Source organism: Thalassophryne amazonica, chromosome 1, assembly GCF_902500255.1.
Source record: "Thalassophryne amazonica chromosome 1, fThaAma1.1, whole genome shotgun sequence".
NCBI classification, from domain to species: Eukaryota; Metazoa; Chordata; class Actinopteri; order Batrachoidiformes; family Batrachoididae; genus Thalassophryne; species Thalassophryne amazonica.
The window spans coordinates 161,563,737-161,583,994 of record NC_047103.1 but is presented as its reverse complement, the minus strand read 5'-3'; the positions used below and the strand labels follow the sequence as shown (position 1 = coordinate 161,583,994).

The 20,258-nt window shown below is 40.2% G+C and overlaps 1 long non-coding RNA gene across 1 annotated transcript; it reads left to right on the top strand.

Annotated features, from left to right (window-relative positions):
* The first annotated feature begins 7,413 nt into the window (after positions 1 to 7,413).
* On the top strand, positions 7,414 to 20,195 carry LOC117520736. The gene is made up of 3 exons (XR_004563746.1): positions 7,414 to 7,424; positions 10,705 to 10,715; positions 19,883 to 20,195. It is a non-coding gene; the product is annotated as an uncharacterized LOC117520736 (long non-coding RNA).
* The last annotated feature ends 63 nt before the right edge of the window (positions 20,196 to 20,258 follow it).

The following is a 20,258-nucleotide window of genomic DNA, read 5'->3' as shown; positions in this document are numbered from 1 at the left end:
TGCACAATGCAAACAATGAGACACATTGTGCGCTCATGATGGACAAGTCCAGAGTAGAGCCTCTCAGGCCTCCTACCATTCCCCGTATGGAACTGACCGCTGCCACAGTAGCTGTTAAGATGGACAGTGTCTTGAGAAGAGTGCTACAGTTGGATCTTACAGAATCAATTTTTTTGGACTGACAGTACGGTGGTACTTCAATATCTCCAGAACGAGGCCAAACCTTTCCGTACATTTGTGGCAAACAGAGCTTCAGTTATTCTTAAAGGATCTGATGTGAATCAGTGGAGACACATTGGTACAGACAAGAATCCGGCCGACTGTACCTCGAGAGGGCAAAGAGTGGTTGAATTCATGAAAAACACTACTTGGGTGTCTGGACCTGATTTTCTCTACAGCCCTGTTGAGTGTTGGCCCCGCACTCCATTGAACCAAACAGAAATCTTGAATGATCCTGAGATCAAAAAGGTCACAGTAAATCAAATAAAAATGGATGAAAATGCTTCTCCATTCATGAGACTAATAAACTACTTCTCATCGTGAATCAAGTTGAAAAGGTGTGTGGTGTGGTTCCTGAAGCTTAAAGCCTTACTTTGGAGTCTCTGTCAAAAACGTAAAGAGCTATGTGCAGCCAATGTGGAGAACAAGCTAAGTTATGGTCAATGACTGATCCAAAGTCAGCTTCATGGAGATCTTTAGGCACACACAACTTTCAGTGGACAAACTGGATAAAGCAGTGACCTGAATGATTTAGAGGCTCTGACACCTAATCATTTGCTGTTGCTGAATACAACACCACAGGATTTTTTGACCAGGAAGCCATCTACTCACGGCGCACATGGAAACAGGTGCAATATATGTCCAATTTACTCTGGAAGAGATGGATGAAAGAGTACCTACCTCAACTGCAGGAGCGCCAGCGCTGGGCTACAACATCCAGCAACTTCGCAGAAGGTGACATTGTGCTCCTTGTGGATGATTGCACCAAGAAGTTCTTGGATTATGGGCGAGATCATCAAAGCAGTTCCAGACAAGAAGGATCTTGTCTGCAGAGTTCGAATAAAGACAAAGTCTAATGTCTTGGACAGACCAATTACAAAGATCTGTCTGCTCATGGAATCAGAATGGACTAGTGGTAAAGGCCCTACAATGAGCTATGTGCTGGCAACCTCTGGCTCTATTTCTATCTGTATCTCTCATTTCTTTCCTCTTTATACTGAGTGATCAGTTCCTCACATGTCAGCACCTTATGCACACACATGCACGTGAGGTCTGTGAGGCTGGGAAGAAAAGGACGAGCGAAGGAGTGATTGAATGGAACTGTGAGTGACCGCATGGATGGAAGCATATGGCGAGAGTCCGGTCCATACGTTGGCTGTTCTTTGATGTCCTGTGCAAAGGGAGGAGCATTCTGCTCCAGTCCTGTTTGCCATCCGGACATTTGGAGATTGGGCAGTCTGCAGCGCCTTTTATGGCCATCTGACAGCAGTCTGTGTCATCTACATACACTCTGGATGCAATCTGACAGGTGTGGATGAGGCAGTCTGTCTGCGCTCCGACACTGCTGGCCACGCCTCTTTTCCTCCCGACTGCGTTGGATTATGACAATATTTGCCGCATCGGCCATGCTTCCGGCAAATTCTTGCTATATGTGACAGGGGCTTTACATTCAGAACTAGTGCACCGCGTTCGTAGAGCTCAAACCTCCGCCAACACTAGTTTCCAATTCCACAAATTTTTACCTTGGAAAAAAATTTCAAGGTCAATGGCCTGTTAGAAGTGACTTTTCATAAGCTAAATTAGACGTGGTCAAATGTCAGGAGGATGTATTTAGTTCATGCACTTGAATCAAAGTTTTTTGGGTGTTGTTAATTGTTTTTTGCCAACTTTTTCATTTCCAGATAACCAATGTTCTGTGAAAATTATCTCTGCTATGCACAATTTGTCATTGCTTTTTGTCACTTGGTTTATAACTGATAACTAGAAGATAAACAAACATACATTTGGTGAGCAGAAGCGTCACCAAACCATTAACATCTGGACCTCAAAACCTTGTTTTTACAGAGACTCACCCTGAGATACAGACATAACCAACCTATGCCAAAATTGCAAGAGCCAGATTGCACCATAGTCTTCCATTAGAATTGAGACCTAGACAGCAGAGTGCTCAGCCAATCCACGCCCATTTTCAGATTTAGAAATCTCTAGTTTCCTCACAGCTGGTGAACATATTTGATTATATAGCCTCCTTCCGCTCGCAGTGGGAGGGATGGGATGGATGATTGATGGGAGTTTTCAGCTTCAGTTTCTCACCACTATCATTTGTTGGTGGATCTGGTCCTATAGCACCCGTCTCCATAGCACCCAGGAGATATTTTTATGCACCGCACCAGGATCATCTAAGCAACTTCACTGACAAGTTATACTTATTAGTGCTTTTGTTATTCAGTCGGCTTTGAGAGTGGGATAAGTGGATATCATGCTTCCCTCAAACTGAGAACATCACCTGTTTGAAGCCACCAGTGCTCAGTTTTCCTTGTACATCTGGAGTTGTGTCAGGAAGAGCATCTGGCATAAAACTGTTGCCAAATGGGATTTTTATTTGTAGTGACCCAGAGTAACGTAGGAGATGCTGAAAAGCATAGTTTAATTCTACTTGCTCACATCATCAAGAACAGATTATCAGATTAGATTAGATCCTTGCTTAGGAACCAGAAGAAACAAGTCTGGCATCCTGGACAGGTTACAGCCAGGCCAACACAGGTTACTTCCCCAGCCATAGCCAGTACCTATTTACAGCTGGGTGGGCTGATAAGTTGATAAGCTGTATAAGGTGCAATTGAATTCAAAATTTCTCATCATTGCACCCAGTGAGTTGAAATTTCACATATTCTCAAGAAATGTTGGTTTCTCAGAATGCAAAAGATGGAGAACCCTGCCATACTTTTTCTGTGTCAGGCTCAAAAACTCTGTCACACTTCATAGATGAATTGTTTTGTCCAAGGACACAGGCAGCTAGCACAAACAGGATTCAAACCCAGGTCTTCATATTTGCAGACTAGTGCTTCATCCACTGAACTAATTACACTAAAGAGGAACCGGAACTGGAAATTAAGAAATAGAGGGTGACAGAACAACATTCGTAAAGAGGAAAGAAGAACAGCTGTGTAGTTTTTCTTTTGTTCTTCTTTGTAGGTTTTACAAAAAAATTACCAAATTTGCATTTGTGTCCTTTCATAAGAGTAATGGATGTATTAAGATTTTTAAAGCTGCAGTGTGGAGGATTTGGTGTCTTCTAGTGGTGAGGTTATACGAGGTCTGTTAGAAAAGTATCCGACCTTATTATTATTTTTTTCAAAAACCATATGGATTTGAATCACGTGTGATTACATCAGACATGCTTGAACCCTCACGGGCATGCAAGAGTTTTTTCACGCCTGTCGGTTATGTCATTCGCCTGTGGGCAGTCTTTCAGTGAGGAGTCGCCCACCCTCTCGTCGATTTTTTCATTGTTTAGGAATGGCTCAGAGACTGCTGCTTTGTTTGATCAAAATTTTTTCAAAACTGTAAGGCACAACTGAGTGGACACCATTCGATAAATTCAGCTGGTTTTCGGTAAAAATTTTAACGGCTGATGAGAGATTTTGGTCTGGTAGGGTCCCTTTAAGGACGGCCCACGGTGCCTGACAGTGATCTGCGCTTCGAGGCGGCAGCGTCTCGCCGTTTCAAGTTGAAAACTTCCACATTTCAGGCTCTGTTGACCCAGTAAATCGTCAGAGAACAGAGAACTTTCAGAAGTCGGCATGAGGAGTTTATTCGGACATTCCATTGTTAACGGACATTTTGTAATGAAAGAACATGCGGGCAGAGTCGCATGTCGGGCCGGAACCGACCGCGGGGGGTTGCGACAGGAAAAACACCTCCGTTGGAAACCTTAATGGGCAAGTTGGAACATGCCCAAGCTGTTAAACAATTTCTCAGTTACTCACTTGTTGAAAGCCATCAAAAGCCACCTGAATTTTACAAATGGTTTTCAACACGGAGGTGTTTTTCCTGTCGCGGCGCACACAGATTCAAGGTCAATGTCCTGTTAGAATTTGCGCGCACGTCTTTCATTAAAAAATGTCCTTAAACCGTGGAATGTCCACATAAAGTCCTCATGCCAGCCTCTTCTGAATCTTCTCTGTTCTCTCACGACGTCCTGGGTGAATTAAGCCTTAAATTAGGCCTCTACTGGTGGTTGGCTCTCACTGCGGTATTGTATCACTTCCTGTTCTGGAGCACAGCGGTGTTTTGCTGTATCTGTTAGCTGTTTAATCTGCGCAGTTAGATTGATCTAGTTAACTAGATAACGATTTGTTTCACAGTGTAGTCTTCACGTGCCTTAACTAAAGCACTCCCTCTGCTGAATCACCTCTAAATTATTTACACATTATTCACTTTGTGTGTTTTTAGGAATCCGCTAGCTTAGCGCAGCTACTAGCTCTTAGCCGATTTAGCATGGCGGCTTCTCCTGTCTCTCCTGCACTTTTCTGCTCTGGGTGTGAAATGTTTAGTTATTCCTCGGCCTCCTTTAGCAGTAATGGTACTTGTAATAAGTGTAGCTTATTCGTAGCTTTGGAGGCCAGGCTGGGCGAATTGGAAACTCGGCTCCGCACCGTGGAAAATTCTACAGCTAACCAGGCCCCTGTAGTCGGTGCGGACCAAGGTAGCTTAGCCGCCGTTAGTTCCTTTCCAGCAGATCCCGAGCAGCCGGGAAAGCAGGCCGACTGGGTGACTGTGAGGAAGAAGCGTAGTTCTAAACAGAAGCCCCGTGTACATCGCCAACCCGTTCACATTTCTAACCGTTTTTCCCCACTCGGCGACACACCCACCGAGGATCAAACTCTGGTTATTGGTGACTCTGTTTTGAGAAATGTGATGTTAGCGACACCAGCAACCATAGTCAATTGTCTTCCGGGGGCCAGAGCAGGCGACATTGAAGGAAATTTGAAACTGCTGGCTAAGGCTAAGCGTAAATTTGGTAAGATTGTAATTCACGTCGACAGTAATGACACCCGGTTACGCCAATCGGAGGTCACTAAAATTAACATTGAATCGGTGTGTGACTTTGCAAAAACAATGTCGGACTCTGTAGTTTTCTCTGGGCCCCTCCCCAATCGGACCGGGAGTGACATGTTTAGCCGCATGTTCTCCTTGAATTGCTGGCTGTCTGAGTGGTGTCCAAAACATGAGGTGGGCTTCATAGATAATTGGCAAAGCTTCTGGGGAAAACCTGGTCTTGTTAGGAGAGACAGCATCCATCCCACTTTGGATGGAGCAGCTTTCATTTCTAGAAATCTGGCCAATTTTCTTAAATCCTCCAAACCGTGACTATCCAGGGTTGGGACCAGGAAGCAGAGTTGTAGTCTTACACACCAGAGACGGTGCCTGCTCCCAGACCACCAATAACTAGTAAACATCTATTTAAGCATAAAAATTCAAAAAGAAAAAATAATATAGCACCTTCAACTGCACCACAGAGTAAAACAGTTAAATGTGGTCTATGTCACACTAACTGCCAGAATGCTCGTAGCACGGGCCGAGGTGGAGGATTACCAGCAATCTTCCATTCCAGCTTATTAATTAATCAAAAACCCAGACAGAGCTTTAATTCATTTGAAAGCTTGACTCTTAGTCTTGGCGATTTTAACATCCACACATATGCTGAGAATGACAGCCTCAACACTGCATTTAATCTATTATTAGACTCAATTGGCTTTGCTCAAAATGTAAATGAGTCCACCCACCACTTTAATCATATCTTAGATCTTGTTCTGACTTATGGTATGGAAATTGAAGACTTAACAGTATTCCCTGAAAACTCCCTTCTGTTCTGATCATTTCTTAATAACATTTACATTTACTCTGATGGACTACCCAGCAGTGGGGAATAAGTTTCATTACACTAGAAGTCTTTCAGAAAGCGCTGTAACTAGGTTTAAGGATATGATTCCTTCTTTATGTTCTCTAATGCCATATACTAACACAGTGCAGAGTAGCTACCTAAACTCTGTAAGTGAGATAGAGTATCTCGTCAGTAGTTTTACATCCTCATTGAAGACAACTTTGGATGCTGTAGCTCCTCTGAAAAAGAGAGCTTTAAATCAGAAGTGCCTGACTCCGTGGTATAACTCACAAACTCGCAGCTTAAAGCAGATAACCCGTAAGTTGGAGAGGAAATGGCGTCTCACTAATTTAGAAGATCTTCACTTAGCCTGGAAAAAGAGTCTGTTGCTTTATAAAAAAAGCCCTCCGTAAAGCTAGGACATCTTACTACTCATCACTAATTGAAGAAAATAAGAACAACCCCAGGTTTCTTTTCAGCACTGTAGCCAGGCTGACAAAGAGTCAGAGCTCTATTGAGCCGAGTATTCCTTTAACTTTAACTAGTAATGACTTCATGACTTTCTTTGCTAATAAAATTTTAACTATTAGAGAAAAAATTACTCATAACCATCCCAAAGACATATCGTTATTTTGGCTGCTTTCAGTGATGCCGGTATTTGGTTAGACTCTTTCTCTCCGATTGTTCTGTCTGAGTTATTTTCATTAGTTACTTCCTCCAAACCATCAACATGTCTATTAGACCCCATTCCTACCAGGCTGCTCAAGGAAGCCCTACCATTAATTAATGCTTCGATCTTAAATATGATCAATCTGTCTTTATTAGTTGGCTATGTACCACAGGCTTTTAAGGTGGCAGTAATTAAACCATTACTTAAACAGCCATCACTTGACGCAGCTATCTTAGCTAATTATAGGCCAATCTCCAACCTTCCTTTTCTCTCAAAAATTCTTGAAAGGGTAGTTGTAAAACAGCTAACTGATCATCTGCAGAGGAATGGTCTATTTGAAGAGTTTGTCAGGTTTTAGAATTCATCATAGTACAGAAACAGCATTAGTGAAGGTTACAAATGATCTTCTTATGGCCTCAGACAGTGGACTCATCTCTGTGCTTGTTCTGTTAGACCTCAGTGCTGCTTTTGATACTGTTGACCATAAAATTTTATTACAGAGATTAGAGCATGCCATAGGTATTAAAGGCACTGCGCTGCGGTGGTTTGAATCATATTTATCTAATAGATTACAATTTGTTCATATAAATGTGGAATCTTCTTCACAGACTAAGGTTAATTATGGAGTTCCACAAGGTTCTGTGCTTAGGACCAATTTTATTCACTTTATACATGTTTCCTTTAGGCAGTATTATTAGACGGCATTGCTTAAATTTTCATTGTTACGCAGATGATACCCAGCTTTATATATCCATGAAGCCAGAGGACACACACCAATTAGCTAAACTGCAGGATTGTCTTACAGACATAAAGACATGGATGACCTCTAATTTCCTGCTTTTAAACTCAGATAAAACTGAAGTTATTGTACTTGGCCCCACAAATCTTAGAAACATGGTGTCTAACCAGATCCTTACTCTGGATGGCATTACCCTGACCTCTAGTAATACTGTGAGAAATCTTGGAGTCATTTTTGATCAGGATATGTCATTCAATGCGCATATTAAACAAATATGTAGGACTGCTTTTTTGCATTTGCGCAATATCTCTAAAATTAGAAAGGTCTTGTCTCAGAGTGATGCTGAAAAACTAATTCATGCATTTATTTCCTCTAAGCTGGACTATTGTAATTCATTATTATCAGGTTGTCCTAAAAGTTCCCTGAAAAGCCTTCAGTTAATTCAAAATGCTGCAGCTAGAGTGCTAACAGGGACTAGAAGGAGAGAGCATATCTCACCCATATTGGCCTCTCTTCATTGGCTTCCTGTTAATTCTAGAATAGAATTTAAAATTCGTCTTCTTACTTATAAGGTTTTGAATAATCAGGTCCCATCTAATCCATAGTACCATATCACCCCAATAGAGCGCTTCGCTCTCAGACTGCAGGCTTACTTGTAGTTCCTAGGGTTTGTAAGAGTAGAATGGGAGGCAGAGCCTTCAGCTTTCAGGCTCCTCTCCCAATTCAGATCAGGGAGACAGACACCCTCTCTACTTTTAAGATTAGGCTTAAAACGTTCCTTTTTGCTAAAGCTTATAGTTAGGGCTGGATCAGGTGACCCTGAACCATCCCTTAGTTATGCTGCTATAGACGTAGACTCCTGGGGGGTTCCCATGATGCACTGAGTGTTTCTTTCTCTTTTTGCTCTATATGCACCACTCTGCATTTAATCATTAGTGATTGATCTCTGCTCCCCCCCACAGCATGTCTTTTTCCTGGTTCTCTCCCTCAGCCCCAACCAGTCCCAGCAGAAGACTGCCCCTCCCTGAGCCTGGTTCTGCTGGAGGTTTCTTCCTGTTAAAAGGGAGTTTTTCCTTCCCACTGTTGCCAAGTGCTTGCTCACAGGGGGTCGTTTTGACCGTTGGGGTTTTTCCGTAATTATTGTATGGCCTTGCCTTACAATATAAGGCGCCTTGGGGCAACTGTTTGTTGTGATTTGGCGCTATATAAATAAATTGATTTGATTTAAAGTAGGATGTTTTCAGCTCGAAACAGGCCGACGACGGCGCCTGAAAGCGCTGCGTGACATCCCGCTCCGTGTGAAGTCCTTACAGCGACAGAAACACCCCATAATCTCTCATCAGCCGTTAAACTTTTCACCGAAAACTAGCTAAATATCTTGAATAGTGTCCACTCAGATATTCCTCACAGGTCCAGAAAAATTTTGATAAAGCAACGTGCGCCGTCATGAGCAGAGTGTGAAACAAAGGAATTCAGCCGAGAGGGCGGGACCACATCTCACTCAAGGCCTGCCCACAGGGAAATGACGTCACCGACACGTGTGAAAAAACTCATGCATGCGCACGAGGGTTCAAGCATTGGTGTAATCGCACGTCATTCAAATCCATATAGTTAAAAAAAAAAAAAATAAAAGTGTCTGTTTCTTATCTAATAGACCTCGTAGACTGCATTATCCCATTGTTACTTGAAATGATGTTTCCCTTCATGCTTTTGATTTTTTGGCAGCAGAGATTCAAGTTCTCTTGCGATAAACAATATGTATGAGCCTTGATTTCATAAAAATGAGGGTTCTCAAACTTTAAGGCTTCATTAGCAACCAGTAGACAGTGGAAAGGGGAGCAACCACTGATTCCTCGTCTCTTTTCCTTAGTCTTGTGGCCATACTACAAAATGTGAAATGCGGAGTATCATGTTCCTTTTGGGCTCCTGTATCAACATGGTGACCTGCACGAGCAAACAATCTCCACCGCTTCCTTGTGGAGATTAAGGACTCATTCTACTCTTATGAAATTGCCCCTGAATCCTGCACGCTGCAGCTTTAAACAAATGCTGTTAGTTCGATTTGTTGTGTGTGAGTGAATTAAAAGGTCCATTATGGAATTTTTAACAGTAGTGGTGAGGTTTTGGATTGCAGCCAACCCTCACCCCTCCCTTTCCAACTGTGCAACACTACGTAAGCAAATGGCTTTTCACACCAAATGAAACTGTATACAGGCTGATGTTAACAACTGAGAATGTTGGTAAAATGGCTCATTCTTTGGTTGAAGTTACAAAATGTTCACACACAGACAACCTTCATAATATTCACAAGTGTAATTTGTGCTTGTCAAAAGAAATTGCTGTCCTTCATTCTGGCAAAACCTTTTGGGTACTGAAACTCAAGAACCATAAAACTCTCAATTTTTTTATACATTAATACTGGGAGGTCAAAAAGCTATCTGCCAAAAAAAAACAAAAAAAAAAACAAAGAAAGAAAGAAAGAAACATGCATTTCTGACATTGTCTTTTTTTAATGAATTCTGAGTTTCAAGTAGGAAATGTGCATTATCCCTGAAATGCTCATATCAACCACTAGATGGCAACAGAAGCTGCTCAAATGTGCAGGAAGGTTTCAGCTGTTCATATTTGCACATTTCCTACATATTTTGTCACTCCTACATAGCCAGTTTGAAATAAAAGCTTTTTATGGGAATTCAGTTATTTTGTTCATTAAACAGGACAATCAACGACAATCTTTTGCCAAAGCAGATTAAAGCACGTTGGCGGAAACACTGAAGAATTCATATTGAAAAAATCAGTCACATTTTGTCTGAAAACTCTCAGTTGAACTTGAATTTATCTGAGCAATTTTCAGTCTGGATGCATAGACCTTTTGGAAAAATAGGACCTATTAAGTAATGAGACTCCTTTCGATTCCATCTATTATTAGATTGTATGAGGTATAATCTGTAATAATCTGGAATGGATTACAGATTGGAAGTAAACAGGGGGTCCCTGCTTCTAAATCCATCTGTGGTGGTCTTGATATTCTGGGTCTCTGGGCTGGTGGTGATAAGGGTTAAGTTGTTTTGAAGCTTAATGGATGCAGAGATCAAAGGCAGCCAACAGACCCTCAGAAAATCCCACGTTGTGCTCTTGAGATAAAATCCTGGATGCCGCTCTGCGGCCACAAGCAACCTGAGGGCCAGGAGGCTTCAGCATCCCCTCAACGACCTGAATCTGGTGCAAGTTTAAGATCGATGAGGACTGCAGGACTTTATAACATTAAGTGGGTTTTAATTTTGCAAACATAATCCAATGAAAACAGCAAAATATGCAGGGATTAAAAGAAATGCAGGTTGTGTCAAATAAAGCCAATGTAAAGTGATGTACAATCAAACATCCCACTCATGTTAAACATTTCACAAGATTTTTATATGGTTGAATATATATACAAGAATCTATTTTTGTATGTGCTTTTTTTAAATTTTGATGCAGCATTTAAAAAAAATACATAATTCAAAATGCTGACAGCATACATCATGTGTACTATTTCTACTGACATTATAGTTTAACTACTGATAGATAGATATGCTCAAATTAAATTATTAACCCTCAAGTAGTTTTGTTATACTAACATCTGTGGGCTGTATTTCAGGTGAAATAAAGAAATTGTAGTTACAGTTGTCAACAGTTATCAGTGCAGTAGGTTACAGTTCTTCATCACCCCCAGTGTCAACATTACATACAACCAAAAATAAGTTAAAAGAAGGAAGCTGACAGTTTAGTATCTCCACTTTTTATATTCACACCGTATCTCTCCATGCAGGTTTAAAAATTAAACACAGAAAGCTGAATAAGACTTCTTACAGCTTCCAGTGTGTCAGAAATCATCAGTCCAACATCCTGACCCGTGTTTCTGCTCTTGCAACAACACTGTTGCTCCAATCAGAGGTTTAGGTTTGCTGGTCTTAACAGTTAGGGGTGAGGGGCTATGATCTAAAATCAGCATAAAGTCACGATTAGGGTTTGATGTTAGGACGAGGGTTTGGGGTTACAGTTACAACCTCGCCTTTCTCCACAAAAAACCAGGAGACATTCTGGGACATTTTACGACGTTCCTGTCAGGTTGGAAACAGGAAATCAAAATTCAAGGTCTAACCCACTTTGTTTTGTTATTATTAGTTTTTGCATGTTACTCTGAGGGTGACTAATAAAAGCACCTAAAATCTGGATTATGGATCTGAAGTCAGCACATGCTGTGGTTGATTATTTTAATTGAAAGGACAGACTGGACTTGGCCTCATGATGTGTCATTTTGGCTCATCCCACAGAGTCTGTTTTATTCAAATAATAACTGAAAGTTTGAATAACTTCCGAAATCAAACTTAAGTCATATCTTCAATCTGGTGCCTTAGATGTACGAGGTCTGTGATAAAACTAACGTACCTTTTTATTTTTTTCAAAAACTATATGGATTTGAATCACGTGCGATTACATCAGACAACCTTGAACCCTCGTGCGCATGCGTGAGTTTTTTCACGCTTGTCGGTTACGTCATTCGCTGGCTTTGGGCTGGCTTTGAGTGAGGAGTGGTCCACCCCTCCCGTCAGAATTCCTTTGTCTGACTTCTTCCTGAGAGACTGGCGCCTTGCTTGATCAAAATTTTTTCAGAACCTGTGAGGCAGATCGAAGTGGACACCATGCGAGAAATTCAGCTGGTTTTCTGTGAAAATTTTAACGGCTGATGAGAGATTATGGACTGTTGCTGTCGCTTTAAGGACTGCCCACGGAGCGGGATGTCATGACGCGCCCTGAGCCGCCGCTGTCTGCCTGTTTCAAGCTGAAAGCTTTCAAATTTAAGCCTCTGTTGACCCAGGACGTCGTGACAGAACAGAAGAGGTCGGGATCAGCAGTTTATCCGGACATTCCACTGTTAAAGGAGATTTTATTAATGAAAGACGTGTGGACAGGTCCGCGCGTCGGGCCGCAGCCGGTGCCTTGCGGCGGCACAGGAAAAACACCTCCGTGTTGATAACCATTTGTAAAAACCAGGCGGCTTTTGATGGCTTTCAGTTGAGTGAGTATCTGAGAAATTGTTTAACAGCTGGACATGTTCCAACTTGTCCTTAAGGCTTCGAACGGAGGTGTTTTTCTTGTGGCGGCGCGCAGCGCTGGCTGCCTGCCGAAGCTCGGAACCGTCCGCACTTTCTTTCATTACAAAATCTCCTTTAACAGTGGAATGTCCGGATAAACTGCTGATCCCGACCTCTTCTGAAAGTTCTCTGTTCTCTCACGACGTCCTGGGTTAATAGAGGCTTAAATTTGGAAGCTTTCAGCTTGAAACAGGCAGACAGTGGCGGCTCAGTGCGCATCGCGACGTCCCGCTCCGTGGGCAGTCCTTAAAGCGAAAGCAACAGTCCATAATCTCTCATCAGCCGTTAAAATTTTCACAGAAAACCAGCTGAGTTTCTCGAATGGTGTCCACTTCGATGTGCCTCACAGTTTTTGAAAAAATTTTGATCAAGCAATGCGTCAGTCTCTCAGGAAGTTCTCAGACAAAGAGATTCTGACGGGATGGGTGGACCACTCCTCACTCAAAGCCAGCCCACAGGCAAATGACGTAACCAACAGGCGTGAAAAAACTCTCGCATGTCCACGAGGGTTCAAGCTTGTCTGATGTAATCGCACGTGATTCAAATCCATATAGTTTTTGAAAAAAATAAAAAGGTCCGATACTTTTCTAACAGACCTCGTATAACATATTATGTGAGGTTAATTTGTGTAAAATATGACTCAGCCTTTGCGTTACGGGTTTTTTTTTTTTGGGGGGGGGGGGTCCACTTTTTCAGTTTGTGAATTAATATACTGTAACTTATTTTTATCATGAATTAACTGTTATTTGGGGATTTAACTGAACAAAAAGTACAGAGTGAGTTTTTTTTAAACCCTCATCAGGTGCGAGAAAGCGCCACTGTCGCTCTTGCCTCTGCTGATATACTATTGCTATATGCCATGAAATATCTGATATTAATCCCTTGTCTCCCAGCCATCAATTTCTGTCACTATCAGACTAAATTGGACATTTGTTCGATACAATTATTGATTTGCTCCTGTGAGCTTGCAGGAGCATTGAACAGCTATGTCTATCGATCTGTGGGCCTATTAAAGCCTGTGTGGCATCAAGATCCCATTTTTATGAGACATAATAACCCCCCACCACCACCACCCCCCCCCCACCACCACCACCACCAGCACCAGCACCACCACCACCCTTTTCCAAAGAGAGGAGAAAAGTTGTCACATATTGGCGCAGACAACCTAAGGTTGGGCACAAATTTCTCAGTGATCGATTATGACACAACAAATGCTCCAGATTTAAACATTTCACTGTGTGTCTGATTTTGTATTTCATATTAATTTAAGACTGTGTCATAGGTAAAGTGAAGAAGATTCAGCAGAAGATTTTTTGGGTTTCCAACAGTGTTATTTGGCAATTTGTGGAAAATAGAAACACCTTTTAGAATGAATTATTAGATTTCTTTGAAATGTTTACCGCTTTAAAAGTACTAATTCCAACATAATTTCAATTTCTGTTAAAAGTAGATGCTGATTGGAACACCTGTAGTGGTTGACACACCTGTTCCTCATTAACAGGCAGTATATGGCTATGGCTTTCATTTCCATCCATGCAAAATAGCTGCCTACACCTGTGACACTTTGCCTTTTTTTGTGCCTCAACTAATTGTTGCCTTTCCTCAGCACATAGCTCTCCATCAAGCCTAGTGTAGTTAACCAAGCCTGTGTGTGCACCTGCATGTATGTGTATGGCTTCGATCACGCAAAAACCGGGGAGAGATGACATTTGCCATCTGATAGGTTTATGTATCTTGGATTAAGGATGAACGCTGTGAAAATGGAACATTGTTAGGACAAATATTTTTGGAGAAATTAGCAATTATAGGTAACCAGTAACACTGTGCTGCAATGCACCATGGGAGTTTGGGGTTTCAAATGCTATTGTGGTTGATGTTTGTTTAACAGTGTTGTTAGTGTTATTGATTTATTGTGTTTTTGTAGTTCAACTGCTTTTGCCACTTTAGTTAAGTGTTATGTTCTTACCATGAGCGGATTAAGTCTCATGTTTGTACCATGACTGAAATGTGTAGTAGTTTTTATGTCTTCAGCCACTGTCTTTTTTTCAGCTGTGTGTGCAACTTCGCTCACAGACAAACTGGAGACAGCTGACATTTCCTGTTTGGCATGCTTATATATAAGGATGAATGCTGTGAAAACAGAACATTGATAGGACTTATATTCTTGAGAAGCTATGGATATTAGCTAACAGCACTGAACAAAGGATGTTGCTAACTACTTTCTGGACTCACACACCAGTCCAGCAGAGGGCAGTAAGTCATCTTTATAATATGCATATGTCGCAGACATGAATGAGTGAAGGTGTTTAAGGTGGCCATTTGTAAATGTTTCCCCTCTTTGCATCTCTTCTAATGAGTGGCAACATTGGAGCCTCTAAACAACTCTCAAATGACCTGAAAACAAAGATTGTTCAACATCATTTAGGGGACGGATACAAAAAGCTATCCCGGGGATTTCAGCTGTCAGTTTCCACTTGAGGAACATAGTGAGAAAATAGAAGACAACAGGCACAGTACCAGTTAAGGCCCGAAGTGGCAGGCCAAGAAAAATCTCAGATAAGCTGAAGCGAAGGATGGTGAGAACAGTCACAGTCAACAGACCTGCTCCAAAGACCTACAACATGATCTTGCTGCAGATATCTGTGTATCGTTTGACTATTCAGCGCACTTTTCACAAAGAGATGCTGTATGATGCTGTAATGTTGAGGAAGTCTTTTCTGCGTACATGCCACAGAGTTGCTTGAGGTATGCTAAAGCACATTTGGACAAGCCAGCTTCATTTTGGAATAAGGTGCTATAGACTGATGAAACTAAAATTGAGTTATTTGGACATAATAAGGGGCAGTATGCATGGCTAAAAAAGAACACAGCATTCCAAGAAAAACACTTGCTACCTACAGTAAAATTTGGAGGTGGTTTCATCATGCTGTGAGGCTGTGTGGCCAGTGCAGGTACTGGGAATCTTGTTAAAGTTGAAGTTCACATGGATTTCAGTCAATATCAGCAGATTCATGAGAACAATGTTTATGAATCAGTGACAAAGCTGAAGTTGCGCCAGGGCTGGATCTTTCAACAAGATAACAACCCTAAACACTACTCAAATCTGCTAATGCATTCATGCAGAGGAACAAGTACAACATTCTGGAATGGCCATCTCAGTTGCTAGACCTGAATATTATTGAAAATCTGTGGTGTAATTTTAAGTGGACTGTCTATACTCGGAAACCAACAAACCGGAGATGTTTTGTAAAGAAGAATGGTCCAAAATACCTTCAACCAGAATCCAGACTCTTATTGTAAGCTATAGGAAGTGTTTAGAGGCTGTTATTTCTGCAAAAGGAGGATCTACTAATTATTGTTGATGTATTTTTCTGTTGGGGTGCCCAAATTTATGCACCTGCCTAATTTTGTTTAAAGAATTATTTCACACTTTCTGTAAATCCTATAAACTTCATTTCACTTCTCAAATATCACTGTGTTTGTCTGGTATATGATATATTTAACTGAAATTGCTGATCCAAACAATCAATGATTTATAAAGGAAAATCATGGAAATCATCAGGGGTGCCCAAACCTTTACATACAACTGTACGTATTTTATAAACACTATCCAATCTATAGCCCGTGGATCCCCACGGGCTATACGCTACTATAACATTATGTAAAAGATCAAGTTAATGAATTGTGTGGTGTGTAACATAACATTATTTAATATAAGTGACAGTATGATGCAATGCCACATAACTGTGAAACGTCTTGTAGCCCCTCAAAGACAAAGGGAAGATCCAGCACCAAACACCATGAGCCCACAAGTCCAGAGTGGGCAGGTGGGACTGCTCACTGAGTGGATATTATTAGAATTAATATAGTGAAGAGTATAGTGTCGACCTGCTCTATATGAAAAGTGCCCTGAGATACTTCATGCTTCGACACTACATTAATAAAACTGACCTGTATTAATCAGGAGGCTTTGTAAAACAAAAAAGGGAGATTTGTGCTGAGATTCAGGACACATTTTTAAAATGTGTTTTAGTGTCAGAACAGGTCAGCTGTTGGAACAGAGTGTGTGAACAAGCAGCCATTAGTTCCAATAGAACCACTTTCTCTGCCAAAACAATAGCAGTGACCCACAACAGCAGAACCCTGAACCCTGAACCACAAGTTAGGAATGACACAGAAGATGAGACTGTTGATAGTTTTGATTACTTTGCTCACCCTCCAGTTTTTTTTTGTTTGTTTGTTTGTTTGTTTGTTTGTTTGTTTGTTTTTTTATCATCCTCACCAAACTTCTCATATTGCTATACCAAAGATGGAACCAACCACAAGTGGCTGACTTACATGTGAGTGGGACAGACTAAAGATGTCCCCTCTGGAGGGTTACACTGTTAGGACAGCTAGTGGACTGCCACAAGGAAGCAAGGAGGATCCTTCCATGGAACAGCAGGATGTTGAACTCAAGAGCAAAATTTGTTTTTCCTGTAAAAATTGTGCCATTTGTGTTCATCTCAACCTCTCTCAGAACAATCTGCTAACTGATGCCGACCATGTGATTGGACTGGCCTTAACACTGTCCATCATGCAGACAGGCTGTGACAGAAGTTTCTCAACAGTGAAATTCATAAAAAACAGATTCTGGAGCACTTTGACCCAGAAAAAACCTGAGTGCACTGAGAAAGAAATTCTCATGTCTTTGGACAATGATACTGTAATAAGCAAAGCTGCAGAGACCAGTGCACTGTTCCGGTGTCTTAGAGTTGGTCATGTTTCTTTCAAACTACTCTAATGCAGAGGAATAAAGAGACAGTAATGGCATCATTAGAAATGTATGTTATACAGTAAGTAACAAACTTGCAGAGAACCGTGCATGAATTATTTTATTCTTGATTCATAAAGATTAGATATCTGTGAACATTAATTTGTTTGATGTATGAACCTGCTGAAAATGTCATTCTGATGGTGTAAAGAACAGTGCTGGAGATTTGCCCTTTAACTCATGTCCTCATATTGTATTTGTGAAATGTAAGTTGTGAATGTTGGAGATGTGCACTCATGTTGAAATAAATCTACATTGTGAAGCAACCCTTACCTGCAGTGAATTGGAAATATTTTAGAAAATACACTAAATTACAAGGCTTTACAGAACAGTGCACTATGGTAGATTTAACATGTAAGGTTATAATTACATGATTTTAATAATGCGAGGTCGTGATCTAAAAGTCAGGCCAGTCGGAGGCATGAAATTCCAGGACTGAAAAGGAGTCCCACTCTGGCTCTGTTCTCGGCCACCATGCGGTTTGCTGGCTGACACCCCACCTGGTTTCGTGGCCGGTTCTCTGGTTCCTGGCTTTCTCACAGACCTCCAGTGCTTCTCCCCCTGCCCCTTGACTGCACCCCTAACTAACACTCCACCATCAAGCCCAGCACTGTTGTAAATAAACTTTCACCTTTTACATCACAGCCTTGTGCAGCCAACTGGTACTTTTGTTGCAGATCATAACACAAAGCTGGGAAAAAACGATTTCAGGCTGAGATTTTGATTTTGGCAGTTTCTATTTTCATAAAGAAGCCCAAAACACAGTTTACTCTAAAACATCTAAAAAGGCACTTTTAATCCACTTTACATGGATTTATAACCAGATAAACCCTTTAAATGTTTTAAATTGATGTCAAGCAAAACGATAAGATGTGTAAATTGGATTAAAATGGGTAAAAAAAAAAAAAATACATTTTTGTGAAATTTGGATTTTTTTAAGCATATTTTTGTACGTTTTCATAAAGAGTAAATGATGGCAAAGGTAAATGGGTTTTGAATAAAAATCCTCACTGCTTCTCAAGAATGCAGCTTTTTCCGTTCAGGTTACCAACTAGGGACTGTATGCTTAAAGTAAAACAAATATTAAAAATATTAGCAAACATATGCAACATGGTAATCGGCAACAACAGACTTTTATTTCATGCAAGCAGAGTGTTCATTTCCTCTGACTTTTGCTGGTGCGTTTCAGGCATTTTCAGCAGCAGAAAGCAGACATCTTTAATGCCAGGTCTGACCAAAGGGCTCCAGAAATGTCAGGCAGCCGGCGGCGATGACATCTCACACATGCACTCACGTTTCCTGTATAAAATGTTTAATTTTAACACATGCCTGAAAGATACAAAGGCGGAAGTTGACCTTTTGACCTTCACACATAGGCATGCCAGCACACGTCCTGATGTGTTAATTTAAAATCTTAAACACAGTATAAACTTGCTGTAATGACTTTTCATATTTACAAAATAAGTTAAAATAAATGTATTTTCCAGAACACGTGTGAGGACCCATAAATGTTATGAAGTTTAAAGTAATTGTGCATTTTTTCCCCTTTGCTTTAGTATATTCAACAATAAACTGTTTCATTTTAAATACATACTTTGATTTAATTTATGTGAGCAAATGTACGTATATAAGAAATGCCATAAGATTTTTTTGTTGCATTTGCAGTGTATTTTTTTCCACACACACAGCTTTTATTATCATCACAAATTATTTTTAAACTATTTCCTCTATGATTCCTATGCAAATTCTAACATGAAACAGTTTTAAAAGGAATTAACCCTGAAAAGCTTTAAGAAGCTGCAAGAAAATTCAACTTTGTCCTTAACACGTGATTGTGTCTTTAATAAATGTGAATGTCCAATAACAAATACAGCACTTGAAATCAATAATGATTCCTGGGTACAATTTCCAAAATCTGAAAAATAATATCAAATTACATATAAACTTTGATGTATGAAACTAAATGAGTCAAATTCCTGTAACTGTATTGAACATTGTTTTTATTATTATTATTATTATTCAGCCATGACAATAACATCGCTATTTACTGTCAAAACACAACAGAAAAATGAGCAACTTTACACCATAGTGCACACCCTTATAAAAATACACTGTAAAATCTGAAAAATGACTTCAACATAAACTTTGTGAGTTTTTTTTCATTTTAGTTATCTCACATTATTCAGCTGTGAAAACGTGTCTGCTTTCATTAAACATAAATGTGATTCATTTGTGTTAAATCATCTTGAATGAGCATAATGTAATGAAGATTTTTAACCATTTGCATTATGACAGAAGCAGTTGGGTATTAATCCAGTGACCTGTTTTTTTTTTTTTTTTTTAACCACCTGCTCTACAGTCAGTCAGTCACTGATAGATTTTTTTTTTTTTTCAAATTATATTTCATATATTTTGCTGTCATCTGCCTTGCTTTTGTGATAGTGTCCAATAAAAATGGACAATCTGGTCATCAAATGGTATTTTCTTCTTTTTTGATGTGATTTAATGAAGCAGACAGAGATGGTACGTGTGTGTGTGTACATATATATATATATATATATATATACACACACACACACGAAATAAAAACTTGATAAAAAGCTGTGATGTTCAATTATGTTGTTCTGAAATTACTAAGTTGTTGGATCAACCTCTCAGTGCTTCTGTACGTCAAAGTGTCCTTGACAAAGACACTAAACCCCAGTGTACTCAAACCAAAACTATTCAAAAACAGCAAGGACTGTGACCAAATCTGTTCACATTTTAAATTAGCTGTTGCACAATTATGAACAAGTGCAATAGAGTTGAAAATGTTATGTTTAACATAAATTTACCAAATTTCTCTCACTTAAAATAAGCATTGATACTGTTTTTTTTTGTTGTTGTTTTTTTTTGTAATTTTACTTCATTGAGGTGAGGTAATCATTTTCCTCAAAATAGCTAAATTTACCAGGTTTAAACATATTAATCACTATGAATTTATTATCAAGAATTTTAACATAACAGGGCATGTT